Raw genomic sequence first — 27709 nt, 5'->3', positions numbered from 1 at the left:
TGCTGCGTTCCTCCTCCGCACCCTCTTCATACTCAGGTGCCTGCTCTTCAAAAACCTCTGAGAGCTTTCGGACCCCTTGCTTCATTGTGGGGAATGATGCACCAAGTGTAAGCTCAGGAAACTCCTCCATCACGCCCTGGTCTGCTGCCCGAGCTACCTCATCCTCCAATACTGCCCCTTCCTCCTGCAATGCGGTCTTCCCTTCTCCCTCTGTGGTTTCTGCTCCGGACCCCATCTGTAGTGGCCCCTCCTCGGAATTCTGCGATGTCTTGGATCCCTTCCCCTGCTCCAAAGTTCTGTTGGAGACTCCCGTTTGTCTGGTTACTTCAGAAAAGGTCCTCTTGCGGCTGGGACAGCTTCTATAGAGGTGGTCCGACCCTCCGCATCCATGGCAGTTTTTAGGGACAGTGCAGTCCTTGGCCGCGTGTCCTGTTTGCCCACAAAAGCGGCAACTTTCTCCTGTGCAGCCTGTCTCCGAGTGGCCAGACCGTCTGCATTTTCGGCAGAAGGCTGGCTGGCGGTTATAGAAACAGTATCCTCGGTCTCCCCCAAGACTAAAAAAAGCAGGGGGGTGTTGTAGCCCATCCGGCCCTGTCGGGTCTGGATTCAGCAGGACCTGGAACTGCCGACGGCCGGTCCAAAAACCGAGGGGATCCTTTACATGCCGGGCTGCAGTTGCTACTTCCCCGTAGCGGCCCAGGAATGAAACTAAGGCTTCATCAGTCACAAAAGGGTTGTACATATGGACTGACACTGTTCTGAAGTTCGGTCTGTCGAGGTTCAGGACTTCATAGTAGGCAAGAGGGCTCACCTTCGCATCCTTTCTGCAGATTTCAGACACCCTTCTGTAGATGTCCTCGCTCCCAAGGGTAACGTCGAAGGCTTTTTCCTGCTGGTTCCACTGGATACACAAAACATCCTGCACCATCAAATGCAGCTGTCCCATGATTACTTGCTTTCCAAAAAAAACTCTCGACAGGACTTGGTCGTCTTCTTTCGTAGCTCGAAACCTTAAAGTATATCTCAGCCCGACCCTTGGGATCGGCTGCTCGTGGGGTGTCATAGCCATTGTTCAGTTCTCGAACGCTTGGCTTTTGTGGCCAAAAACAGCTACTACACTTGATCTTAGCCAAAAGGCCGAGAAGCGATAACACCTAACTGTTTGTTTGCAGACCCAACGTACCAGCACATTGCTCAATTGTCGGGGTGCGGTCCTTTCAACTGGGCGTAGCAGTCGCTTGCTACTTAGCAACCCACTCCCCACGCTGCCCCCGTCCGCGAAAATCATTGATTTGTTTACAAGCAAAAGAGTAAACTCCTGCTGAAATCTGGTTGATTTCACTGTTGTTTCAGACAGTGATTTGAGACTTGCTGCAAGGCTCCACTAGAGACTCCAGTGACGATTAATCACTGCAAAGTCCTGCTGAAAATCTTGTTGATTTCACAATGAATTCAGACAGTGATTTGCTGATTTGAGACGTGCTCCACTGGAGACTCCAGTGCAGTGATGATTAATCCCTGTAAAATCCTGCTGAAATCTGGTTGATTTCACTTTGGATTCAGACAGTGATTTGAGACTAGGGACTCCAGTGATAAGTAAACACAACTTTGTGCTCCATTGTCAGGAGCCTCTGTCCAACTAATTTTCTTTTCACACAAGTACATGAGGCTCCGCCAATTGGCAGAGCCTGCCAAAAATATGGTCAACTCATTGTTGTTCCTCTCCACGGAAGTCTTTAGTAAAAGGCGAAAGACTTATGCGTATTGAAGAGAAACCAAAGTCAGTTGCAGAATCAGGTGGCAGGCAGCCTTATATCCCAGTCGCAACAGTGATCCCTCTTGTGGTTGGGATTGGTTGAGCTGCGGTTGTCCAATGCCAAACCCATTCCCCAGCACCAGCCATCAAAAAATCATTGATTTGTTTACAAGCAAAAGTGTAAAGTCCTGCTGAAATGTGGCTGATTTCACTTTGGATTCAGACAGTGATTTGCTGATTTGAGACTTGCTCCACTGGAGACTCCAGTGCAGTGATGATTCATCCTGAAATCTGGTTGATTTCACTTTGGATTCAGACAGTGATTTGCTGATTATAGACTCCCTCCACTGGAGACTCCAGTGCAGTGATGATTAATCCCTGTAAAATCCTGCTGAAATCTGGTTGATTTCACTTTGGATTCAGACAGTGCTGATTTGAGACTTGCTCCACTGGAGACTCCAGTGAGGATTAAACGGGACATCTGGTTTTTCTTTGACTTCAATATCAGGGGAGAGCGCGAACGCAGTCCCCCACTACCACAAATTATGCAGTCGAGATTCCCACATTTGGGGAAATTCGCAGTGGTCAGCACAGTCGCAGTGCAATGACTGAGCCTCGCCCTGGGTGAACCACCTTCTTGATCATGGTATCTCCCCTGCCAGGTAAGTATGAGTTGGTGGTGACAGAGGCAGGGACGGTATTCCCAGTCACAGCATTTGTGGTGACGGTTCGCAGATGGCGCCGTCTTCACAGATCAGTGAATTTAAAATCAGTGATTTCAGACTTGCAAAACAAAGGCACCATTGATGAGTAAGCATAAGTCACTTGCCAAAAGCCTCAGTCTTCAAAACTATGTGGAGGTGAGACTTGTTTTACTCAAAGCAGAAATCATTTCCAACACCAAACCACTGATTCAGGTAACCATTTCTTTTATTTTCCACAAATTGAAGGGTTCACCGTTCCCGGAGGTGCTGCAATACCGGGTCGATGCTTGGAGTGAACGGAGCAAGCCCCTTTTTCATCTCCCAGAGCTAAAAATCGGATTAATATGTAGTCCTCGTATAGAGGACATATCAGATATTAAACTGATAAGAACAGATACTACACTTGATCTTAGCCAAAAGGCCGAGAAGCGATAACACCTAACTGTTTGTTTGCAGACCCAACGTACCAGCACATTGCTCAATTGTCGGGGTGCGGTCCTTTCAACTGGGCGTAGCAGTCGCTTGCTACTTAGCAACCCACTCCCCACGCTGCCCCCGTCCGCGAAAATCATTGATTTGTTTACAAGCAAAAGAGTAAACTCCTGCTGAAATCTGGTTGATTTCACTGTTGTTTCAGACAGTGATTTGAGACTTGCTGCAAGGCTCCACTAGAGACTCCAGTGACGATTAATCACTGCAAAGTCCTGCTGAAAATCTTGTTGATTTCACAATGAATTCAGACAGTGATTTGCTGATTTGAGACGTGCTCCACTGGAGACTCCAGTGCAGTGATGATTAATCCCTGTAAAATCCTGCTGAAATCTGGTTGATTTCACTTTGGATTCAGACAGTGATTTGAGACTAGGGACTCCAGTGATAAGTAAACACAACTTTGTGCTCCATTGTCAGGAGCCTCTGTCCAACTAATTTTCTTTTCACACAAGTACATGAGGCTCCGCCAATTGGCAGAGCCTGCCAAAAATATGGTCAACTCATTGTTGTTCCTCTCCACGGAAGTCTTTAGTAAAAGGCGAAAGACTTATGCGTATTGAAGAGAAACCAAAGTCAGTTGCAGAATCAGGTGGCAGGCAGCCTTATATCCCAGTCGCAACAGTGATCCCTCTTGTGGTTGGGATTGGTTGAGCTGCGGTTGTCCAATGCCAAACCCATTCCCCAGCACCAGCCATCAAAAAATCATTGATTTGTTTACAAGCAAAAGTGTAAAGTCCTGCTGAAATGTGGCTGATTTCACTTTGGATTCAGACAGTGATTTGCTGATTTGAGACCTGCTCCACAGGAGACTCCAGTGAGGATTAAACGGGACATCTGGTTTTTCTTTGACTTCAATATCAGGGGAGAGCGCGAACGCAGTCCCCCACTACCACAAATTATGCAGTCGAGATTCCCACATTTGGGGAATTCGCAGTGGTCAGCACAGTCGCAGTGCAATGACTGAGCCTCGCCCTGGGTGAACCACCTTCTTGATCATGGTATCTCCCCTGCCAGGTAAGTATGAGTTGGTGGTGACAGAGGCAGGGACGGTATTCCCAGTCACAGCATTTGTGGTGACGGTTCGCAGATGGCGCCGTCTTCACAGATCAGTGAATTTAAAATCAGTGATTTCAGACTTGCAAAACAAAGGCACCATTGATGAGTAAGCATAAGTCACTTGCCAAAAGCCTCAGTCTTCAAAACTATGTGGAGGTGAGACTTGTTTTACTCAAAGCAGAAATCATTTCCAACACCAAACCACTGATTCAGGTAACCATTTCTTTTATTTTCCACAATTTGAAGGGTGCACCGTTCCCGGAGGTGCTGCAATACCGGGTCGATGCTTGGAGTGAACGGAGCAAGCCCCTTTTTCATCTCCCAGAGCTAAAAATCGGATTAATATGTAGTCCTCGTATAGAGGACATATCAGATATTAAACTGATAAGAACAGATTTTTTTTTTTTTTTTTTTTTTTTTTTTTTTTATTACACATTCCACACCAACACACAATAATACATTACATTGTCATTTTCATCAACAAAAAAAACAAACAACAACATACAGACTGTACCAATGCACCCAATACCATAGCAACCCCCTTCCCCACCCTCTTACCTAAGCTAACACTCCCTTCCATCGCTCCTTGGCTGCATGGTACCCATGCCTCTCCTCCTCCCTCCTTTTCATCCGCCGCACCTCCCCCCTCACCTTCGCCACCACTCCTTCAACCCTGTTCACCTCATTACTTCTTATTAATGCCATTCTGTCATCCCACAGTGCTGCCTTCCCTATTGACAGAATCAACCACAACAAAAAACCCTCCCATCCCCGTCCCCTCAGACCCACCCCCAGCATCAGCATCTCATAAGACAGTCCCCCCAGTTTAGGAAAAAAAAAACCCAGCTCTCCCCACATTGTTCTTGCAAACCCACATCCCCAAAATACATGAGATAAGTCCTCGTCTCTGCCACAACCTAATCGTGGGCAGGAGCGCAGCCTTGACAGGCCATGCCTATATAAAGTGTCCCTCACAGGCATCCTCTTATGTAGACATAGCCAGTTGATGTCCTTTAGTCTGTTTGGCAGTTCCTTGTGCTGCGCAAACAGCCACTCCTCCCTGCCCACCCCGCAAACTCTCACAGGTCCCTGTTTTGCAACTATTGCCTTGTATAGTTCCCGATGATCCAGGCCTAGGTCACCTTCCCCGCATTCCTTGTGCCTTTTAGCCCAGCCCATCATCTGCCTGTAGTGTGGTGGCATAACCTCCCCTTTTGGCCGCCAGTTCTCCCATTTAACCCACTTCCTCAAAGGAAAGGATAGCCAAAACATGAGCAGCACATGGTACCAGTGCCCACTAGGGAACTTCACCCCGTTGCAGCAAAAGGAAAAAAAAAGAACATCTAACTTAAGTGGCACATCAGGCACTCCCCTTCCCCCCTCTGGTACCCCTTGTCTCATCCAGCCCCTCCTCACATACTCGTATCCCCCCCACACAAAGGAGAAAACATCCCGCACTAATCTTCTCCTATACTCCGGTGGCAGGGGGAAAACGTACGCCAGGTAAATCATTGACGGCAAAATGTCCGCTTTCACCACCAAAACCCTCCCAGTTAAAGACAAACGTCGGGCCTTCCACAGTCCTATTCGTGACCTTAGTGCTGCCAGGCGCCTCCTCCAGTTCAGCGGCCCACTCTCGCTGTCTTCAAAATCCACCCCCAGTATTCTCATTGGACCCTCGCACTCCGACAATCCAAACAGCCCCCCTCCCCTCCCCTTCCAAGGTCCAAAATATTTAACCTTGGATTTTCCGACATTGACCCTTGCCCCGGATACTTTTGAAAAGGACCCCAAGACGTCCAAAGCACGGAGCAAGGAGCCCTCTGTTGTTAAAAAGAGCGTCATGTCATCCGCGTACTGGGATATCCTCAAATCCCTCTCTCCACCCCCTGGAAGGCGCAATCCCTTCACGCCCGTGTCCGCCCGAATAGCTGCAGCTAGCGGTTCAATATATATAACAAAAAGCAGTGGCGAGAGTGGACATCCTTGCCTCACTCCTGTCTGCTGTGACACCAAAACCCCCATATGCCCATTCACAACCACCCTACTCCCAACCCCCGTGTACATGATCCCTAACCACCTCCGAAAAATTGGTCCAAAACCCATCCTCTCTAACACAGCTGCCAAAAAACCTTGGTTCACCCTATCAAACGCCTTTTCCATGTCCAAACCCACCAGCATCAGAGGCACCCCACGTTCCTCCACCCAGTGAATGCAATCCCTCACCAGCCCTAAATTCCATTGGATGCGTCTCCCCTCCACCCCACACGTCTGATCCTCATTTACCACATGAGGTAGAGCAGATCGGAGTCGTCCGGCCAACACTCTAGCGATGATCTTATAATCAGCGCAGAGGAGAGTTATCGGCCTGAAATTACCCAAGTCTTCTTTTTTATTATGAAAAGGATCATGCACAATACAAACTCATATCTGTGGTTATTTCTCTTCACAATACATCAACAAACCAAACACAAATGCATACAAACTCATATCTGTAGTTCGGTCTTCTACCAATACATAAACAAACCAAAAACCAAAACCAAATGACAACTTTCAGGGATGAGGTCAGTCTACCTAGTCCAAAGGAACCCCCCTTAACCCAAGTCCTCCCTTCCACCTCTCCAAGGCGGCATGCTTCCCCCACTTCCTGATGTCCATCATTATTCTCCCCTTCAACTCCAGCTCGATCCTCTTCACCACCCCCTCCACGCTAACTTCCTTGTTGTTCACCAGGTCTTGCCTCGCCCGCCACAGGCCCCTCTTGACAAGGCTTACAATTAGCCATGTGAGGACCATTGTCCTTCCCAAGCTCACCCCTCTTTTCACCACACTCCAAGTTAAATGGAACCCCGGGACCAGCTGTACTAGCCACTTATTTGCTCTTTTCCACCCCTCGCTTGCAAAAGTACAGTCCCACATTACATGTCTAATGGTCTCATCGTGTAGACATCCAATCCTCGGGCACACGGGGGCTCTGGTCAAACCATGCCGATAAAGCAGCTCTCGTACCGGCAGGCACCCGTGGAGACATAACCAGTTGAGGTCCTTGAGCCCATTGTCAAGGCCCCGCGGTTGGATCCCCCACCAAACTCCTGCTGGTGTCCCGACCACTGCAGGTGCTACCACTCCCTTCCTGGCGACTTGGTAAAGTGCCCTGTGGCTCAATAACACGCCTGTTCCCGAGGCCTCAGGGTGTGCCCGCAGCCACCTTGCTGCATGATGGTAGTGCCATGGCTGCTGTTCCACCCGGGGAGCTAGATTACTCCAAGCTATCACACCCCTGGCCTGGTAAGAGAAATATAGCCGCATGAAGTGTCCTGATGGATGTGCCACTGGAACAGATAACTGGCTAAACAAAAAGGAAACAAAAATGCAGTCCAGTTTCAGGGGGAGGTGTGGCACATCTCTCCCTCCTGCTTCAATTGCAGCCATCATGCGGGTCCTCGACACATACTCGTATCGTCCTCCCCAGATGAAAGAGAAGACGAGACGCATTAGGGGCCTCCTCATGCTGACAGGCAAAGGATAAATGTATGCCAAATAGAGGAGAGATGGCAGAACGTCTACCTTCAATACAAGTACCTTCCCTATCAAAGTCAGCTTCCTGCTTCTCCAGAGAGCAAGCTTTTTCTGGGCTGCCAAGAAACGCCTGGTCCAGTTGACCGTGGCACTATGGACTATCTCAAAGCTGACCCCCAATACCTTCAGGGGTCCTTCGCAGAGCGGAAGCCCACCTGGTACGTCCGTCCTGTCTTTCCAACGCCCAAAGAACTTCAATGAGGACTTGGCGGTGTTTAGTTTTGCGCCAGCTGCCCGCCCAAAGCTCTGGATAATCTCCAAGGATCGAGTTAGGCAAGCATCGCTGTCTAGCAGCAGTGTGGTGTCGTCTGCGTACTGAGACAGTTTGACCCGTAGGCCTCCGCTGCCAGGTATCAGAAAACCCTTAACACCCGGGTCAGCCCGAATGGCTGCCGCCAGGGGCTCCATGTAAAGGATGTAGAGCAGTGGTGAGAGCGGACACCCCTGTCTGACCCCTGCGTGCACCCTAAAAACCTCCCCTAGGTGACCGTTAACCGAAACTGTGCTCCCCACGCTTGTGTACAATACACGTAACCACCCTACAAACCTATCAGTGAACCCTAATCTGCTCAAAACCCTAAACATGAAACCCCAGTGAACTCTGTCAAACGCCTTTGCCTGATCGAGGCTCACCACCATAAGCGGTAGCTGCCTGTCTTCCGCCCATGCAACAGCGTCCCGGATAAGCTGGAGATTCCATCTCACCGAACGTCCCGCCACTGCGCAAGTCTGATCCACATGGACCACATGAGCAAGTGCTGTGCCCAGACGGTCCGCCAACACCTTTGCCAGGAGCTTGTAGTCGACACACAGCATGGTCAGTGGCCGCCAGTTCCCTAGGTCGGTTGGATCCCCCTTCTTAAAAAGAAGAGAGATAACTCCAGTGGCCAAAGACCCTCCCATCGCACCTGTGCGGAGTACTGCGGAAAGGATCTCCAACAATACAGGGCCCAGAATGTCCCAAAATTTTAGATAAAATTCTGCCGGTAGCCCGTCGATACCTGGCACCTTTCGCCTGTTCATCCTGTTGAGAGCACCCTCGAGTTCTTCAAGGGTGAGCGGGGCATCTAGTGTCTGTGCTATGTTCAAGGGCACTCGCTGGGTCAACAAATCCAGAAAGACCTCCCCACTACCTACGTCTATCTCCTTCTCTGAGAACGCTGTGCGGTAGTAGTCAGTGGCGGCCCGCACCATCTGCACCCTATCCGACACAATCCTACCCTGCTCGTCCCTAACCCCGGTCACTACCCGTTTTGCCCTGTCAGCCCTTATTGAGCTGAAGAAAGAAGCTGAACATGTTTCAAAACTTTCAATGAATTTTTCACGTGACTGCAACAGGTAGGCTCTGGCTTTTGACTCAAAAACCTCTCTAAGCTGCGATTTGAGGGAGTCGCAAGCCTGCTGGTTTAAAGTGCCGTCCGAGTTCCCCCTAGTGTACTCAAGCTCGAGTAGTCGCTGTAGGCGAAGCGCTTCTCTCTTTCCCCACCTTGCCTTTCTTTTGCTGTATCGTACACAAAAGGCCTTTATCCTCTCTTTGGCAACCTCCCACCACTCAATAGCTCCAGGACACATCGGCCTTAAACCCACCAGACCTCTGAAAAACAGGCGGAAATCTTTAATGAACACCTCCTCCTCCAAGATGTTAATGTTAAGACGCCAGAAACCGGACCCAAAAACTGGTGCACATGAGCGCACCTCCAGCAGTACTCCATCATGGTCAGAGAAAAACACGGGGAGCACTCTGCCTGCCAGTAAACTCAAAGACCTCGAGGTAAAGATGTAGTCCAGACGCTTCGCTGCGCCCCTTGAGTTCCGCCACGTAGGACCTAGCGCATGTGGTTTAACCCCCTTCAAACCATCTACTAAGCCATGCTTGGCCATTAAATTGGTGATAAAAACGTCACTGGTATCCCCCCCTCTACCTAGCTCGACATTTAAGTCACCCCCTAAAATAACCTGCCTGCTAGTGGCAAGGTGTGGTTCCACTTGGCCGATCATGTCCTTCCTCTCGGTTGCTGATTGTGGCCCATAAACCACAATAACCCTAAGCTTGACTGTGCCCCATGTCACGTCTGTACCCATTATCCTCCCCTGGACAATAACAAAGGATGCCTCCACCATAATTTCTTTAGAACCAAATAAAATGCCCACCCCAGTAGCGTGGACCCCCCCTACACTCCAGACTGAGTCCCCTTTGGTCCACTCCTTTGCAAAGGTTTGGATGTCCCCAGCATCCCGTAAATGAACCTCCTGCAAAAAACAAATGTCGGCTTGGAGTGTGTTCACAAAATCAAAAACAGTCCTCCTTTTCACTATATTCCTCATTCCCCTTGTGTTCAAAGACAGTACCTTAAACGAAGCCATAAAGCAAAGTTCAGACTCCTACTGGGTGTAGGATGTGTCTTTGTCCATCTCTTCAGCCCAGGAAAGGGGCACTGTGTTGGGTGAGTTTACCGGTCGACTAGGCCCGTCATATATGTCCACCCCATACGGGGGTGACAACATGAGCAAACCTTGGGGGAGATCGAAATCAATCCCCAGCCTTTCAGCCGTCAAAACGGCCCCTTCCTCCATGCACTGTTCCTCCCCCTCTACTGCAACATTCCCATTTGGGCCCTGTAGTTCCTCCTGAGTTCCACCTTCTTGCACCTCGTCAGTGGACTTCCCTGGCTTCACAGCTTCCTCTCTTCTACTGCAGTCAATCCCCTCCTTTTTGGCCACCGCATCCTTCTTCTTCCTTTTGTTTTTTTTGCTGCGTTCCTCCTCCGCACCCTCTTCATACTCAGGTGCCTGCTCTTCAAAAACCTCTGAGAGCTTTCGGACCCCTTGCTTCATTGTGGGGAATGATGCACCAAGTGTAAGCTCAGGAAACTCCTCCATCACGCCCTGGTCTGCTGCCCGAGCTACCTCATCCTCCAATACTGCCCCTTCCTCCTGCAATGCGGTCTTCCCTTCTCCCTCTGTGGTTTCTGCTCCGGACCCCATCTGTAGTGGCCCCTCCTCGGAATTCTGCGATGTCTTGGATCCCTTCCCCTGCTCCAAAGTTCTGTTGGAGACTCCCGTTTGTCTGGTTACTTCAGAAAAGGTCCTCTTGCGGCTGGGACAGCTTCTATAGAGGTGGTCCGACCCTCCGCATCCATGGCAGTTTTTAGGGACAGTGCAGTCCTTGGCCGCGTGTCCTGTTTGCCCACAAAAGCGGCAACTTTCTCCTGTGCAGCCTGTCTCCGAGTGGCCAGACCGTCTGCATTTTCGGCAGAAGGCTGGCTGGCGGTTATAGAAACAGTATCCTCGGTCTCCCCCAAGACTAAAAAAAGCAGGGGGGTGTTGTAGCCCATCCGGCCCTGTCGGGTCTGGATTCAGCAGGACCTGGAACTGCCGACGGCCGGTCCAAAAACCGAGGGGATCCTTTACATGCCGGGCTGCAGTTGCTACTTCCCCGTAGCGGCCCAGGAATGAAACTAAGGCTTCATCAGTCACAAAAGGGTTGTACATATGGACTGACACTGTTCTGAAGTTCGGTCTGTCGAGGTTCAGGACTTCATAGTAGGCAAGAGGGCTCACCTTCGCATCCTTTCTGCAGATTTCAGACACCCTTCTGTAGATGTCCTCGCTCCCAAGGGTAACGTCGAAGGCTTTTTCCTGCTGGTTCCACTGGATACACAAAACATCCTGCACCATCAAATGCAGCTGTCCCATGATTACTTGCTTTCCAAAAAAAACTCTCGACAGGACTTGGTCGTCTTCTTTCGTAGCTCGAAACCTTAAAGTATATCTCAGCCCGACCCTTGGGATCGGCTGCTCGTGGGGTGTCATAGCCATTGTTCAGTTCTCGAACGCTTGGCTTTTGTGGCCAAAAACAGCTACTACACTTGATCTTAGCCAAAAGGCCGAGAAGCGATAACACCTAACTGTTTGTTTGCAGACCCAACGTACCAGCACATTGCTCAATTGTCGGGGTGCGGTCCTTTCAACTGGGCGTAGCAGTCGCTTGCTACTTAGCAACCCACTCCCCACGCTGCCCCCGTCCGCGAAAATCATTGATTTGTTTACAAGCAAAAGAGTAAACTCCTGCTGAAATCTGGTTGATTTCACTGTTGTTTCAGACAGTGATTTGAGACTTGCTGCAAGGCTCCACTAGAGACTCCAGTGACGATTAATCACTGCAAAGTCCTGCTGAAAATCTTGTTGATTTCACAATGAATTCAGACAGTGATTTGCTGATTTGAGACGTGCTCCACTGGAGACTCCAGTGCAGTGATGATTAATCCCTGTAAAATCCTGCTGAAATCTGGTTGATTTCACTTTGGATTCAGACAGTGATTTGAGACTAGGGACTCCAGTGATAAGTAAACACAACTTTGTGCTCCATTGTCAGGAGCCTCTGTCCAACTAATTTTCTTTTCACACAAGTACATGAGGCTCCGCCAATTGGCAGAGCCTGCCAAAAATATGGTCAACTCATTGTTGTTCCTCTCCACGGAAGTCTTTAGTAAAAGGCGAAAGACTTATGCGTATTGAAGAGAAACCAAAGTCAGTTGCAGAATCAGGTGGCAGGCAGCCTTATATCCCAGTCGCAACAGTGATCCCTCTTGTGGTTGGGATTGGTTGAGCTGCGGTTGTCCAATGCCAAACCCATTCCCCAGCACCAGCCATCAAAAAATCATTGATTTGTTTACAAGCAAAAGTGTAAAGTCCTGCTGAAATGTGGCTGATTTCACTTTGGATTCAGACAGTGATTTGCTGATTTGAGACTTGCTCCACTGGAGACTCCAGTGCAGTGATGATTCATCCTGAAATCTGGTTGATTTCACTTTGGATTCAGACAGTGATTTGCTGATTATAGACTCCCTCCACTGGAGACTCCAGTGCAGTGATGATTAATCCCTGTAAAATCCTGCTGAAATCTGGTTGATTTCACTTTGGATTCAGACAGTGCTGATTTGAGACTTGCTCCACTGGAGACTCCAGTGAGGATTAAACGGGACATCTGGTTTTTCTTTGACTTCAATATCAGGGGAGAGCGCGAACGCAGTCCCCCACTACCACAAATTATGCAGTCGAGATTCCCACATTTGGGGAATTCGCAGTGGTCAGCACAGTCGCAGTGCAATGACTGAGCCTCGCCCTGGGTGAACCACCTTCTTGATCATGGTATCTCCCCTGCCAGGTAAGTATGAGTTGGTGGTGACAGAGGCAGGGACGGTATTCCCAGTCACAGCATTTGTGGTGACGGTTCGCAGATGGCGCCGTCTTCACAGATCAGTGAATTTAAAATCAGTGATTTCAGACTTGCAAAACAAAGGCACCATTGATGAGTAAGCATAAGTCACTTGCCAAAAGCCTCAGTCTTCAAAACTATGTGGAGGTGAGACTTGTTTTACTCAAAGCAGAAATCATTTCCAACACCAAACCACTGATTCAGGTAACCATTTCTTTTATTTTCCACAATTTAAAGGGTGCACCGTTCCCGGAGGTGCTGCAATACCGGGTCGATGCTTGGAGTGAACGGAGCAAGCCCCTTTTTCATCTCCCAGAGCTAAAAATCGGCTTAATATGTAGTCCTCGTATAGAGGACATATCAGATATTAAACTGATAAGAACAGATTTTTTTTAATTTATTTTTTTTATTACACATTACACATTCCACACCAACACACAATATTACATTACATTGTCATTTTCATCAACACAAAAAAACAACAACATACAGACTGTACCAATGCACCCAATACCATAGCAACCCCCTTCCCCACCCTCTTACCTAAGCTAACACTCCCTTCCATCGCTCCTTGGCTGCATGGTACCCATGCCTCTCCTCCTCCCTCCTTTTCATCCGCCGCACCTCCCCCCTCACCTTCGCCACCACTCCTTCAACCCTGTTCACCTCATTACTTCTTATTAATGCCATTCTGTCATCCCACAGTGCTGCCTTCCCTATTGACAGAATCAACCACAACAAAAAACCCTCCCATCCCCATCCCCTCAGACCCACCCCCAGCATCAGCATCTCATAAGACAGTCCCCCCAGTTTAGGAAAAAAAAAACCCAGCTCTCCCCACATTGTTCTTGCAAACCCACATCCCCAAAATACATGAGATAAGTCCTCGTCTCTGCCACAACCTAATCGTGGGCAGGAGCGCAGCCTTGACAGGCCATGCCTATATAAAGTGTCCCTCACAGGCATCCTCTTATGTAGACATAGCCAGTTGATGTCCTTTAGTCTGTTTGGCAGTTCCTTGTGCTGCGCAAACAGCCACTCCTCCCTGCCCACCCCGCAAACTCTCACAGGTCCCTGTTTTGCAACTATTGCCTTGTATAGTTCCCGATGATCCAGGCCTAGGTCACCTTCCCCGCATTCCTTGTGCCTTTTAGCCCAGCCCATCATCTGCCTGTAGTGTGGTGGCATAACCTCCCCTTTTGGCCGCCCGTTCTCCCATTTAACCCACTTCCTCAAAGGAAAGGATAGCCAAAACATGAGCAGCACATGGTACCAGTGCCCACTAGGGAACTTCACCCCGTTGCAGCAAAAGGAAAAGAAAAGAACATCTAACTTAAGTGGCACATCAGGCACTCCCCTTCCCCCCTCTGGTACCCCTTGTCTCATCCAGCCCCTCCTCACATACTCGTATCCCCCCCACACAAAGGAGAAAACATCCCGCACTAATCTTCTCCTATACTCCGGTGGCAGGGGGAAAACGTACGCCAGGTAAATCATTGACGGCAAAATGTCCGCTTTCACCACCAAAACCCTCCCAGTTAAAGACAAACGTCGGGCCTTCCACAGTCCTATTCGTGACCTTAGTGCTGCCAGGCGCCTCCTCCAGTTCAGCGGCCCACTCTCGCTGTCTTCAAAATCCACCCCCAGTATTCTCATTGGACCCTCGCACTCCGACAATCCAAACAGCCCTCCTCCCCTCCCCTTCCAAGGTCCAAAATATTTAACCTTGGATTTTCCGACATTGACCCTTGCCCCGGATACTTTTGAAAAGGACCCCAAGACGTCCAAAGCACGGAGCAAGGAGCCCTTCGTTGTTAAAAAGAGCGTCATGTCATCCGCGTACTGGGATATCCTCAAATCCCTCTCTCCACCCCCTGGAAGGCGCAATCCCTTCACGCCCGCGTCCGCCCGAATAGCTGCAGCTAGCGGTTCAATATATATAACAAAAAGCAGTGGCGAGAGTGGACATCCTTGCCTCACTCCCGTCTGCTGTGACACCAAAACCCCCATATGCCCATTCACAACCACCCTACTCCCAACCCCCGTGTACATGATCCCTAACCACCTCCGAAAAATTGGTCCAAAACCCATCCTCTCTAACACAGCTGCCAAAAAACCTTGGTTCACCCTATCAAACGCCTTTTCCATGTCCAACCCCACCAGCATCAGAGGGACCCCACGTTCCTCCACCCAGTGAATGCAATCCCTCACCAGCCCTAAATTCCATTGGATGCGTCTCCCCTCCACCCCACACATCTGATCCTCATTTACCACATGAGGTAGAGCAGATCGGAGTCGTCCGGCCAACACTCTAGCGATGATCTTATAATCAGCACAGAGAAGAGTTATCGGCCTGAAATTACCCAAGTCTTCTTTTTCCCCTTTCTTATGTAGCAAGGTCAACACCCCCTCCCTCATTGTCCTCCCCAACAGCCCCCCTTCCAGCACTGCACCCACCACTTCTAAAAAATCCTTCCCCAGGATCCCCCAGAACGCCGCATAAAATTCTTTTGGTAACCCATCAATCCCCGGCACCTTTCCCCCTCCCAAACCTTTCATAGCTCCCTCCAACTCTGCGAGACCCACCGGGCGTTCTAGGGCCTCCACCACTTCCCTTGGCACCCTAGCCTCAAGCCCCTTCAAAAAACCTCCTTCCTCCGGTTCTTCCACCTCTTGTGGCCCCATGGCGTCCCCAAAAAAATTGGAGGCAACCCCAACCATCCCCTCCGGATCTGAGACAAGGTCACCATCCTTCCCCCGTAGCCCCGGAATGCACGCTCTTGCCCGGGCAGCCCTCACCTGTTTAAAAAACATGGGCGAACAGGTCTCTGCTACATTGATGGATTCCCTCCCACATCTCCTCAGTAACCCATCAGCTTTTCCCTTAAAGTATAGGCCCAAATTCCCCCTCACCTCCCTCTCCCTCTGCTTATCCCTTCTTTCCCCCTTGTTCTCCGCCTCCATCATAGCCTGCAGCTCCCTTTGGAGCCTCCTAAACCCCCCCTTCTCCTCCCTCGCTCGTTGTGAACAATATCCCACAGTCAACTCCCTGGCGTTTACCTTCACATATTCCCACCACTCCACAATATTGTCAAAAAAAGGCTTCAGTGAGACCCACCCCTCATAGTGTAAAGTGAAGGCTCTACGGAAAGCCTCCTCCTCCAAAACCCCACAATTCAACTTCCAGTAACCCCTTCCAAAAATTGGGGCCGCCATCGAAAAGGCCACCTCAAGTTGGTTGTGGTCTGAGAACCACACTGGTCCCACAACGGCCCTCCGTACAGCAGCCACAGCAGGCACAAAAACAAAATCAATCCGACTACGGGAACCCCGTGTATTCGACCAAGTGGTGCCCTCCCTTGCCGGCTCGACTGCCCTGTACCCATCCTTCAGCATGAAAGCCTGCACCACCTCTTCCAAATACGGCCGACTGAAATCCCCTGTCCCCTCCAAAGAGACGTTGAAATCCCCCCCTAGAACCACCACCTTATTCGTGACACACACCTCCTTAAGTGCAATAAAAAGGGCCTTACGTCCTTTCGGCTCCGCTGGTGCATACACATTGATAAATCTAAAGAAAACCCCCCTCCATAATGCATCCACCACCAGTACCCTCCCCTGCACTACTGAGAAGCTGTCCCGGACCTGGAAATCTTTATTTCCAAACAGGATTCCCACCCCTGAGGAGTGTACCCCCCCTACACCCCATCTCGACTCACCCTTGAGCCAGCCCTCCGAAAACTCCCTGACATCCCCACCATCCTTTAGATGCACTTCCTGCAGAAAGCAAACATGTAGGGGCGTCTGTAACAGGTATTGGAAAACACTCGCCCTTTTCACAATATTTCTCATACCCCTGACATTTATGGTCACCACTGAAAACAAGGCCATTCAATACTTCACAAATGTGCCCCCCCCCCCCTTTACCCTCTGTCCCATGGTTGCTCGCTGTTGGCAAGCAACCATCTTCCAGTTGATCATTGTTGGCAACATATTCCTGCAGTACCGGGCTTTGAGAAACGTCCTGGGGCGGCTCCCTCCGCGGAGTCCCCCCGGTTTTCTCCATTCCTGCACCACCCGATGAAATCTCCACAGAAGCCTGTTGGCTCCTACCCTCCGACTCGGATCCTGGGGGTTCCCGGCTCTCCCCCATCGCACGGCCGTCTGCCAGCTTCTTCTTCCTCCTTCTCGACCTGTGCACCTGTGGTCCAGCCTCGGTTGCTTCTGCCGAAGACTCAGCCTGCTCACCCCTGGATGAACTGCTCCTCTTCCTGACCCCCTGGATTGTCTCTTTCCTGGTGTCCTCCTCCTCCGAGCTGATCACACAGTCTGCCCAGGACCCCACCAGTGGCAGAGAGTCTCCCAGGCTCACAACCACTTGTGTGTCCATCCGCTCCTCCGTTTCGTTTGCGCCGATGTGGTCAGTCGCAGACTCGTCCCGTGCAGCAGCCCTTCCCTCCTCTCCAGAGAGCGACTGTAGTGCCTCCTCCAACGGGGTGAGGACAGAGACCTCCCCCTGCACTGCTACCTCTGCGTAGCTACGGGTTGTGGTTGTGCAGTCGCGGACAATGTGCCCCTCTCCTCCGCATCCATGGCACGTCTTTGGGGCCCCGCACGTGGCCACGCTGTGTCCCCTTCCACCACAGTTCCGGCATCGCCCTTCGGTGCAGTCCGTCGCCATGTGCCCAAAGCTGCGGCATTGCCTGCAGAAACTGGGCTGGCCGGAGTAAAAGAGGAAACCCCTGTCCTCACCAATGCTGAAGTAGGCTGGAGGATGCCGCAGCCCACCGCCTCCGCCGGGGTTGTCCTCGAGGAGAACTTTTAATTGTCTCCGCCCTGACCAGATGCCGAAACTGTCCCTCAGGTATCTCACCGCCGACTCCACCTTCCCATACCTCGACAACCAGGATATGACCGTCTCGTCCCCCACGTATGGGTTGTACATGTGGACCGTCACAATCTTCAAGTTCCTCTTGCAAAGAGCCTCCACCCGAAACTTTGAAAAGGGCTCTTCTTCCGCCTTTTCCCTCGCTGTCTCCATCACCCTCTCATACACTGCTTGGCTGTGTAGAGTCAGGTCAAAACCACCTCCTGCTGCATTCCACTGCAGGCAGTATACGTGGGCGGGGTCAATCTTCAGTGCTCCCACCACGACCGTACGCACGAACCATTCCCTCTTCCCATGTTTCTCATCTTCTTTAACCTTCCAAGTGAATCGCACCGAGTTCCTAAGTCCTGCAGACATGATAGCCTGTGTGAGGACGGGACTCCAGCAACTTTATCCACCAAGCTCCATACACCGCACAGCTTTAGCACCAACCACTACACTTGATCTTAGCCAAAAGGCCGAGAAGCGATAACACCTAACTGTTTGTTTGCAGACCCAACGTACCAGCACATTGCTAAATTGTCGGGGTGCGGTTCTTTCAACTGGGCGTAGCAGTCGCTTGCTACTTAGCAACCCACTCCCCACGCTGCCCCCTTCCGCGAAAATCATTGATTTGTTTACAAGCAAAAGAGTAAACTCCTGCTGAAATCTGGTTGATTTCACTGTTGTTTCAGACAGTGATTTGAGACTTGCTGCAAGGCTCCACTAGAGACTCCAGTGATGATTAATCACTGCAAAGTCCTGCTGAAAATCTTGTTGATTTCACAATGAATTCAGACAGTGATTTGCTGATTTGAGACGTGCTCCACTGGAGACTCCAGTGCAGTGATGATTAATCCCTGTAAAATCCTGCTGAAATCTGGTTGATTTCACTTTGGATTCAGACAGTGATTTGAGACTAGGGACTCCAGTGATAAGTAAACACAACTTTGTGCTCCATTGTCAGGAGCCTCTGTCCAACTAATTTTCTTTTCACACAAGTACATGAGGCTCCGCCAATTGGCAGAGCCTGCCAAAAATATGGTCAACTCATTGTTGTTCCTCTCCACGGAAGTCTTTAGTAAAAGGCGAAAGACTTATGCGTATTGAAGAGAAACCAAAGTCAGTTGCAGAATCAGGTGGCAGGCAGCCTTATATCCCAGTCGCAACAGTGATCCCTCTTGTGGTTGGGATTGGTTGAGCTGCGGTTGTCCAATGCCAAACCCATTCCCCAGCACCAGCCATCAAAAAATCATTGATTTGTTTACAAGCAAAAGTGTAAAGTCCTGCTGAAATGTGGCTGATTTCACTTTGGATTCAGACAGTGATTTGCTGATTTGAGACTTGCTCCACTGGAGACTCCAGTGCAGTGATGATTCATCCTGAAATCTGGTTGATTTCACTTTGGATTCAGACAGTGATTTGCTGATTATAGACTCCCTCCACTGGAGACTCCAGTGCAGTGATGATTAATCCCTGTAAAATCCTGCTGAAATCTGGTTGATTTCACTTTGGATTCAGACAGTGCTGATTTGAGACTTGCTCCACCTGGAGACTCCAGTGAGGATTAAACGGGACATCTGGTTTTTCTTTGACTTCAATATCAGGGGAGAGCGCGAACGCAGTCCCCCACTACCACAAATTATGCAGTCGAGATTCCCACATTTGGGGAATTCGCAGTGGTCAGCACAGTCGCAGTGCAATGACTGAGCCTCGCCCTGGGTGAACCACCTTCTTGATCATGGTATCTCCCCTGCCAGGTAAGTATGAGTTGGTGGTGACAGAGGCAGGGACGGTATTCCCAGTCACAGCATTTGTGGTGACGGTTCGCAGATGGCGCCATCTTCACAGATCAGTGAATTTAAAATCAGTGATTTGAGACTTGCAAAACAAAGGCACCATTGATGATTGATGAGTAAGCATAAGTCACTTGCCAAAAGCCTCAGTCTTCAAAACTATGTGGAGGTGAGACTTGTTTTACTCAAAGCAGAAATCATTTCCAACACCAAACCACTGATTCAGGTAACCATTTCTTTTATTTTCCACAATTTAAAGGGTGCACCGTTCCTGGAGGTGCTGCAATACCGGGTCGATGCTTGGAGTGAACGGAGCAAGCCCTTTTTTCATCTCCCAGAGCTAAAAATCGGCTTAATATGTAGTCCTCGTATAGAGGACATATCAGATATTAAACTGATAAGAACAGATTTTTTTTTTTTTTTTTTTATTATGAAAAAGATCTTTGCACAATACAAACTCATATCTGTGGTCATTTCTCTTCACAATACATCAACAAACCAAACACAAATGCATACAAACTCATTTCTGTAGTTCGGTCTTCTACCAATACATAAACAAACCAAAAACCAAAACCAAATGACAACTTTCAGGGATGAGGTCAGTCTACCTAGTCCCAAGGAACCCCCCTTAACCCAAGTCCTCCCTTCCACCTCTCCAAGGCGGCATGCTTCCCCCACTTCCTGATGTCCATCATTATTCTCCCCTTCAACTCCAGCTCGATCCTCTTCACCACCCCCTCCACGCTAACTTCCTTGTTGTTCACCAGGTCTTGCCTCGCCCGCCACAGGCCCCTCTTGACAAGGCTTACAATTAGCCATGTGAGGACCATTGTCCTTCCCAAGCTCACCCCTCTTTTCACCACACTCCAAGTTAAATGGAACCCCGGGACCAGCTGTACTAGCCACTTATTTGCTCTTTTCCACCCCTCGCTTGCAAAAGTACAGTCCCACATTACATGTCTAATGGTCTCATCGTGTAGACATCCAATCCTCGGGCACACGGGGGCTCTGGTCAAACCATGCCGATAAAGCAGCTCTCGTACCGGCAGGCACCCGTGGAGACATAACCAGTTGAGGTCCTTGAGCCCATTGTCAATGCCCCGCGGTTGGATCCCCCACCAAACTCCTGCTGGTGTCCCGACCACTGCAGGTGCTACCACTCTCTTCCTGGCGACTTGGTAAAGTGCCCTGTGGCTCAATAACACGCCTGTTCCCGAGGCCTCAGGGTGTGCCCGCAGCCACCTTGCTGCATGATGGTAGTGCCATGGCTGCTGTTCCACCCGGGGAGCTAGATTACTCCAAGCTATCACACCCCTGGCCTGGTAAGAGAAATATAGCCGCATAAAGTGTCCTGATGGATGTGCCACCGGAACAGATAACTGGCTAAACAAAAAGGAAACAAAAATGCAGTCCAGTTTCAGGGGGAGGTGTGGCACATCTCTCCCTCCTGCTTCAATTGCAGCCATCATGCAGGTCCTCGACACATACTCGTATCGTCCTCCCCAGATAAAAGAGAAGACGAGACGCATTAGGGGCCTCCTCATGCTGACAGGCAAAGGATAAATGTATGCCAAATAGAGGAGAGATGGCAGAACGTCTACCTTCAATACAAGTACCTTCCCTATCAAAGTCAGCTTCCTGCTTCTCCAGAGAGCAAGCTTTTTCTGGGCTGCCAAGAAACGCCTGGTCCAGTTGACCGTGGCACTATGGACTATCTCAAAGCTGACCCCCAATACCTTCAGGGGTCCTTCGCAGAGCGGAAGCCCCCCTGGTACGTCCGTCCTGTTTTTCCAGCGCCCAAAGAACTTCAATGAGGACTTGGCGGTGTTTAGTTTTGCGCCAGCTGCCCGCCCAAAGCTCTGGATAATCTCCAAGGATCGAGTTAGGCAGGCATCGCTGTTTAGCAGCAGTGTGGTGTCGTCTGCGTACTGAGACAGTTTGACCCGTAGGCCTCCGCTGCCAGGTATCAGAAAACCCTTAACACCCGGGTCAGCCCGAATGGCCGCCGCCAGGGGCTCCATGTAAAGGATGTAGAGCAGTGGTGAGAGCGGACACCCCTGTCTGACCCCTGCGTGCACCCTAAAAACCTCCCCTAGGTGACCGTTAACCGAAACTGTGCTCCCCACGCTTGTGTACAATACACGTAACCACCCTACAAACCTATCCGTGAACCCTAATCTGCTTAAAACCCTAAACATGAAACCCCAGTGCACTCTGTCAAACGCCTTTGCCTGATCGAGGCCCACCACCATAAGCGGTAGCTGCCTGTCTTCCGCCCATGCAACAGCGTCCCGGATAAGCTGGAGATTCCATCTCACCGAACGTCCCGCCACTGCGCAAGTCTGATCCACATGGACCACATGAGCAAGTGCTGTGCCCAGACGGTCCGCCAACACCTTTGCCAGGAGCTTGTAGTCGACACACAGCATGGTCAGTGGCCGCCAGTTCCCTAGGTCGGTTGGATCCCCCTTCTTAAAAAGAAGAGAGATAACTCCAGTGGCCAAAGACCCTCCCATCGCACCTGTGCGGAGTACTGCGGAAAGGATCTCCAACACTACAGGGCCCAGAATGTCCCAAAATTTTAGATAAAATTCTGCCGGTAGCCCGTCGATACCTGGCACTTTTCGCCTGTTCATTCTGTTGAGAGCACCCTCGAGTTCTTCAAGGGTGAGCGGGGCATCTAGCGTCTGTGCTATGTTCAAGGGCACTCGCTGGGTCAACAAATCCAGAAAGACCTCCCCACAACCTACGTCTATCTCCTTCTCTGAAAACTCTGTGCGGTAGTATTCGGTGGCGGCCCGCACCATCTGCACCCTATCCGACACAATCCTACCCTGCTCGTCCCTAACCCCGGTCACTACCCGTTTTGCCCTGTCAGCCCTTATTGAGCTGAAGAAAGAAGCTGAACACGTTTCAAAACTCTCAATGAATTTTTCACGTGACTGCAACAGGTAGGCTCTGGCTTTTGACTCAAAGACATCCCTAAGCTGCGATTTGAGGGAGTCACAAGCCTGCTGGTTTAAAGTGCCGTCCGAGTTCCCCCTAGTGTACTCAAGCTCGAGTAGTCGCTGTAGGCGAAGCACTTCTCTCTTTGCCCACCTTGCCTTTCTTTTGCTGTATCGTACACAAAAGGCCTTTATCCTCTCTTTGGCAACCTCCCACCACTCAATAGCTCCAGGACACATCGGCCTTAAACCCACCAGACCTCTGAAAAACAGGCGGAAATCTTTAATGAACACCTCCTCCTCCAAGATGTTAATGTTAAGACGCCAGAACCCAGACCCAAAAACTGGTGCACATGAGCGCACCTCCAGCAGTACTCCATCATGGTCAGAGAAAAACACGGGGAGCACTCTGCCTGCCAATAAACTCAAGGACCTCGAGGTAAATATGTAGTCCAGACGCTTTGCTGCGCCCCTTGAGTTCCGCCACGTAGGACCTAGCGCATGTGGTTTAACCCCCTTCAACCCGTCTACTAAGCCATGCTTGGCCATTAAATTGGTGATAAAAACGTCACTGGTATCCCCCCCTCTACCTAGCTCGACATTTAAGTCACCCCCTAAAATAACCTGCCTGCTAGTGGCAAGGTGTGGTTCCACTTGGCCGATCATGTCCTTCCTCTCGGTTGCTGATTGTGGCCCATAAACCACAATAACCCTAAGCTTGACTGTGCCCCATGTCACGTCTGTACCCATTATCCTCCCCTGGACAATAACAAAGGATGCCTCCACCATAATTTCTTTAGAACCAAATAAAATGCCCACCCCAGTAGCGTGGACCCCCCCCTACACTCCAGACTGAGTCCCCTTTGGTCCACTCCTTTGCAAAGGTTTGGATGTCCCCAGCATCCCGTAAATGAACCTCCTGCAAAAAAAAAATATCGGCTTGGAGTGTGTTCACAAAATCAAAAACAGTCCTCCTTTTCACTATATTCCTCATTCCCCTTGTGTTTAAAGGCAGTACCTTAAACGAAGCCATAAAGCAAAGTTCAGACTCCTACTGGGTGTAGGATGTGTCTTTGTCCATCTCTTCAGCCCAGGAAAGGGGCACTGTGTTGGGTGAGTTTACCGGTCGACTAGGCCCGTCATATATGTCCACCCCATACGGGGATGACAACATGAGCAAACCTTGGGGGAGATCGAAATCAATCCCCAGCCCTTCAGCCGTCAAAACGGCCCCTTCCCCCATGCACTGTTCCGCCCCCTCTACTGCAACATTCCCATTTGGGCCCTGTAGTTCCTCCTGAGTTCCACCTTCTTGCACCTCGTCAGTGGACTTCCCTGGCTTCACAGCTTCCTCTCTCCTACTGCCGTCAATCCCCTCCTTTTTGGCTCCCGCATCCTTCTTCTTCCTTTTGTTTTTTTTGCTGTGTTCCTCCTCCGCACCCTCTTCATACTCAGGTGCCTGCTCTTCAAAAACCTCTGAGAGCTTTCGGACCCCTTGCTTCATTGTGGGGAATGATGCACCAAGTGTAAGCTCAGGAAACTCCTCCATCACGCCATGGTCTGCTGCCCGAGCTACCTCATCCTCCAATACTGCCCCTTCCTCCTGCAATGCGGTCTTCCCTTCTCCCTCTGTGGTTTCTGCTCCGGACCCCATCTGTAGTGGCCCCTCCTCGGAATTCTGCGATGTCTTGGATCCTTTCCCCTGCTCCAAAGTTCTGTTGGAGACTCCCGTTTGTCTGGTTACTTCAGAAAAGGTCCTCTTGCGGCTGGGACAGCTTCTATAGAGGTGGTCCGACCCTCCGTATCCATGGCAGTTTTTAGGGACAGTGCAGTCCTTGGCCGCGTGTCCTGTTTGCCCACAAAAGCGGCAACTTTCTCCTGTGCAGCCTGTCTCCGAGTGGCCAGACCGTCTGCATTTTCGGCAGAAGGCTGGCTGGCGGTTATAGAACAAATACCCTCGGTCTCCCCCAAGACTAAAAAAAGCAGGGGGGTGTTGTAGCCCATCCGGCCCTGTCGGGTCTGGATTCAGCAGGACCTGGAACTGCCGACGGCCGGTCCAAAAACCGAGGGGATCCTTTACATGCCGGGCTGCAGTTGCTACTTCCCCGTAGCGGCCCAGGAATGAAACTAAGGCTTCATCAGTCACAAAAGGGTTGTACATATGGACTGACACTGTTCTGAAGTTCGGTCTGTCGAGGTTCAGGACCTCATAGTAGGCAAGAGGGCTCACCTTCGCATCCTTTCTGCAGATTTCAGACACCCTTCTGTAGATGTCCTCGCTCCCAAGGGTAACGTCGAAGGCTTTTTCCTGCTGGTTCCACTGGATACACAGAACATCCTGCACCATCAAATGCAGCTGTCCCATGATTACTTGTTTTCCAAAAAAAACTCTCGACAGGACTTGGTCGTCTTCTTTCGTAGCTCGAAACCTTAAAGTATATCTCAGCCCGACCCTTGGGATCGGCTGCTCGTGGGGTGTCATAGCCATTGTTCCGTTCTCGAACGCTTGGCTTTTGTGGCCAAAAACAGATCAGATTTTTTTTATTTTTAATTTTTTTTATTACACATTCCACACCAACACACAATATTACATTACATTGTCATTTTCATCAACAAAAAAAACAAAAAAAACAAACAACAACATACAGACTGTACCAATGCACCCAATACCATAGCAACCCCCTTCCCCACCCTCTTACCTAAGCTAACACTCCCTTCCATCGCTCCTTGGCTGCATGGTACCCATGCCTCTCCTCCTCCCTCCTTTTCATCCGCCGCACCTCCCCCCTCACCTTCGCCACCACCCCTTCAACCCTGTTCACCTCATTACTTCTTATTAATGCCATTCTGTCATCCCACAGTGCTGCCTTCCCTATTGACAGAATCAACCACAACAAAAAACCCTCCCATCCCCGTCCCCTCAGACCCACCCCCAGCATCAGCATCTCATAAGACAGTCCCCCCAGTTTAGGAAAAAAAAACCCCAGCTCTCCCCACATTGTTCTTGCATTGTTGCATTGCATTGTTCTTGTGTACATTGTCAGGAGCCTCTGTCCAACTAATTTTCTTTTCACACAAGTACATGAGGCTCCGCCAATTGGCAGAGCCTGCCAAAAATATGGTCAACTCATTGTAGTTCCTCTCCACGGAAGTCTTTAGTAAAAGGCGAAAGACTTATGCGTATTGAAGAGAAACCAAAGTCAGTTGCAGAATCAGGTGGCAGGCAGCCTTATATCCCAGTCGCAACAGTGATCCCTCTTGTGGTTGGGATTGGTTGAGCTGCGGTTGTCCAATGCCAAACCCATTCCCCAGCACCAGCCATCAAAAAATCATTGATTTGTTTACAAGCAAAAGTGTAAAGTCCTGCTGAAATGTGGCTGATTTCACTTTGGATTCAGACAGTGATTTGCTGATTTGAGACTTGCTCCACTGGAGACTCCAGTGCAGTGATGATTCATCCTGAAATCTGGTTGATTTCACTTTGGATTCAGACAGTGATTTGCTGATTATAGACTCCCTCCACTGGAGACTCCAGTGCAGTGATGATTAATCCCTGTAAAATCCTGCTGACATCTGGTTGATTTCACTTTGGATTCAGACAGTGCTGATTTGAGACCTGCTCCACAGGAGACTCCAGTGAGGATTAAACGGGACATCTGGTTTTTCTTTGACTTCAATATCAGGGGAGAGCGCGAACGCAGTCCCCCACTACCACAAATTATGCAGTCGAGATTCCCACATTTGGGGAATTCGCAGTGGTCAGCACAGTCGCAGTGCAATGACTGAGCCTCGCCCTGGGTGAACCACCTTCTTGATCATGGTATCTCCCCTGCCAGGTAAGTATGAGTTGGTGGTGACAGAGGCAGGGACGGTATTCCCAGTCACAGCATTTGTGGTGACGGTTCGCAGATGGCGCCATCTTCACAGATCAGTGAATTTAAAATCAGTGATTTGAGACTTGCAAAACAAAGGCACCATTGATGATTGATGAGTAAGCATAAGTCACTTGCCAAAAGCCTCAGTCTTCAAAACTATGTGGAGGTGAGACTTGTTTTACTCAAAGCAGAAATCATTTCCAACACCAAACCACTGATTCAGGTAACCATTTCTTTTATTTTCCACAATTTAAAGGGTGCACCGTTCCCGGAGGTGCTGCAATACCGGGTCGATGCTTGGAGTGAACGGAGCAAGCCCCTTTTTCATCTCCCAGAGCTAAAAATCGGATTAATATGTAGTCCTCGTATAGAGGACATATCAGATATTAAACTGATAAGAACAGATTTTTTTTTTTTATTTTTTTTTATTACACATTACACATTCCACACCAACACACAATATTACATTACATTGTCATTTTCATCAACACAAAAAAACAACAACATACAGACTGTACCAATGCACCCAATACCATAGCAACCCCCTTCCCCACCCTCTTACCTAAGCTAACACTCCCTTCCATCGCTCCTTGGCTGCATGGTACCCATGCCTCTCCTCCTCCCTCCTTTTCATCCGCCGCACCTCCCCCCTCACCTTCGCCACCACTCCTTCAACCCTGTTCACCTCATTACTTCTTATTAATGCCATTCTGTCATCCCACAGTGCTGCCTTCCCTATTGACAGAATCAACCACAACAAAAAACCCTCCCATCCCCGTCCCCTCAGACCCACCCCCAGCATCAGCATCTCATAACACAGTCCCCCCAGTTTAGGAAAAAAAAAACCCAGCTCTCCCCACATTGTTCTTGCAAACCCACATCCCCAAAATACATGAGATAAGTCCTCGTCTCTGCCACAACCTAATCGTGGGCAGGAGCGCAGCCTTGACAGGCCATGCCTATATAAAGTGTCCCTCACAGGCATCCTCTTATGTAGACATAGCCAGTTGATGTCCTTTAGTCTGTTTGGCAGTTCCTTGTGCTGCGCAAACAGCCACTCCTCCCTGCCCACCCCGCAAACTCTCACAGGTCCCTGTTTTGCAACTATTGCCTTGTATAGTTCCCGATGATCCAGGCCTAGGTCACCTTCCCCGCATTCCTTGTGCCTTTTAGCCCAGCCCATCATCTGCCTGTAGTGTGGTGGCATAACCTCCCCTTTTGGCCGCCCGTTCTCCCATTTAACCCACTTCCTCAAAGGAAAGGATAGCCAAAACATGAGCAGCACATGGTACCAGTGCCCACTAGGGAACTTCACCCCGTTGCAGCAAAAGGAAAAGAAAAGAACATCTAACTTAAGTGGCACATCAGGCACTCCCCTTCCCCCCTCTGGTACCCCTTGTCTCATCCAGCCCCTCCTCACA

At 50.0% G+C, this 27709-nt stretch overlaps 12 non-coding genes and 5 pseudogenes across 12 annotated transcripts; all 17 read right to left on the bottom strand.

The window, feature by feature from the left end:
* Window positions 1–1051: 1051 nt before the first annotated feature.
* On the bottom strand, window positions 1052–1149 carry LOC144388467 (U2 spliceosomal RNA; annotated as a pseudogene).
* A 520-nt stretch (window positions 1150–1669) lies between these two features.
* LOC120814548 (U5 spliceosomal RNA) lies at window positions 1670–1784 on the bottom strand. The gene has a single exon (XR_005711307.1). It is a non-coding gene; the product is annotated as a U5 spliceosomal RNA (small nuclear RNA).
* A 477-nt stretch (window positions 1785–2261) lies between these two features.
* On the bottom strand, window positions 2262–2426 carry LOC120814545 (U1 spliceosomal RNA). Its single transcript, XR_005711305.2, has one exon. It is a non-coding gene; the product is annotated as a U1 spliceosomal RNA (small nuclear RNA).
* A 276-nt stretch (window positions 2427–2702) lies between these two features.
* On the bottom strand, window positions 2703–2893 carry LOC144388559 (U2 spliceosomal RNA). Its single transcript, XR_013452941.1, has one exon. It is a non-coding gene; the product is annotated as a U2 spliceosomal RNA (small nuclear RNA).
* Window positions 2894–3413: 520 nt separating this feature from the next.
* On the bottom strand, window positions 3414–3528 carry LOC144388473 (U5 spliceosomal RNA). The gene has a single exon (XR_013452856.1). It is a non-coding gene; the product is annotated as a U5 spliceosomal RNA (small nuclear RNA).
* Window positions 3529–3810: 282 nt separating this feature from the next.
* Window positions 3811–3974, bottom strand: LOC144388463 (U1 spliceosomal RNA). The gene has a single exon (XR_013452851.1). It is a non-coding gene; the product is annotated as a U1 spliceosomal RNA (small nuclear RNA).
* Window positions 3975–4250: 276 nt separating this feature from the next.
* Window positions 4251–4465, bottom strand: LOC144388462 (U2 spliceosomal RNA; annotated as a pseudogene).
* Window positions 4466–11388: 6923 nt separating this feature from the next.
* On the bottom strand, window positions 11389–11486 carry LOC120814446 (U2 spliceosomal RNA; annotated as a pseudogene).
* Window positions 11487–12006: 520 nt separating this feature from the next.
* On the bottom strand, window positions 12007–12121 carry LOC120814447 (U5 spliceosomal RNA). The gene has a single exon (XR_005711282.2). It is a non-coding gene; the product is annotated as a U5 spliceosomal RNA (small nuclear RNA).
* Window positions 12122–12598: 477 nt separating this feature from the next.
* LOC144388453 (U1 spliceosomal RNA) lies at window positions 12599–12762 on the bottom strand. The gene has a single exon (XR_013452845.1). It is a non-coding gene; the product is annotated as a U1 spliceosomal RNA (small nuclear RNA).
* A 276-nt stretch (window positions 12763–13038) lies between these two features.
* Window positions 13039–13206, bottom strand: LOC144388454 (U2 spliceosomal RNA; annotated as a pseudogene).
* A 5477-nt stretch (window positions 13207–18683) lies between these two features.
* Window positions 18684–18798, bottom strand: LOC120815218 (U5 spliceosomal RNA). Its single transcript, XR_005711546.1, has one exon. It is a non-coding gene; the product is annotated as a U5 spliceosomal RNA (small nuclear RNA).
* Window positions 18799–19276: 478 nt separating this feature from the next.
* Window positions 19277–19440, bottom strand: LOC120815215 (U1 spliceosomal RNA). Its single transcript, XR_005711544.1, has one exon. It is a non-coding gene; the product is annotated as a U1 spliceosomal RNA (small nuclear RNA).
* A 283-nt stretch (window positions 19441–19723) lies between these two features.
* On the bottom strand, window positions 19724–19911 carry LOC144388459 (U2 spliceosomal RNA). Its single transcript, XR_013452849.1, has one exon. It is a non-coding gene; the product is annotated as a U2 spliceosomal RNA (small nuclear RNA).
* Window positions 19912–25501: 5590 nt separating this feature from the next.
* Window positions 25502–25616, bottom strand: LOC144388497 (U5 spliceosomal RNA). The gene has a single exon (XR_013452880.1). It is a non-coding gene; the product is annotated as a U5 spliceosomal RNA (small nuclear RNA).
* Window positions 25617–26093: 477 nt separating this feature from the next.
* LOC144388546 (U1 spliceosomal RNA) lies at window positions 26094–26257 on the bottom strand. The gene has a single exon (XR_013452928.1). It is a non-coding gene; the product is annotated as a U1 spliceosomal RNA (small nuclear RNA).
* Window positions 26258–26540: 283 nt separating this feature from the next.
* LOC144388458 (U2 spliceosomal RNA) lies at window positions 26541–26751 on the bottom strand (annotated as a pseudogene).
* Between the last annotated feature and the right edge of the window lie 958 nt (window positions 26752–27709).

This window comes from Gasterosteus aculeatus, chromosome 15 (assembly GCF_964276395.1).
Source record: "Gasterosteus aculeatus chromosome 15, fGasAcu3.hap1.1, whole genome shotgun sequence".
Classification (NCBI taxonomy): Eukaryota; Metazoa; Chordata; class Actinopteri; order Perciformes; family Gasterosteidae; genus Gasterosteus; species Gasterosteus aculeatus.
This window is presented reverse-complemented; position numbering and strand designations above follow the sequence as displayed.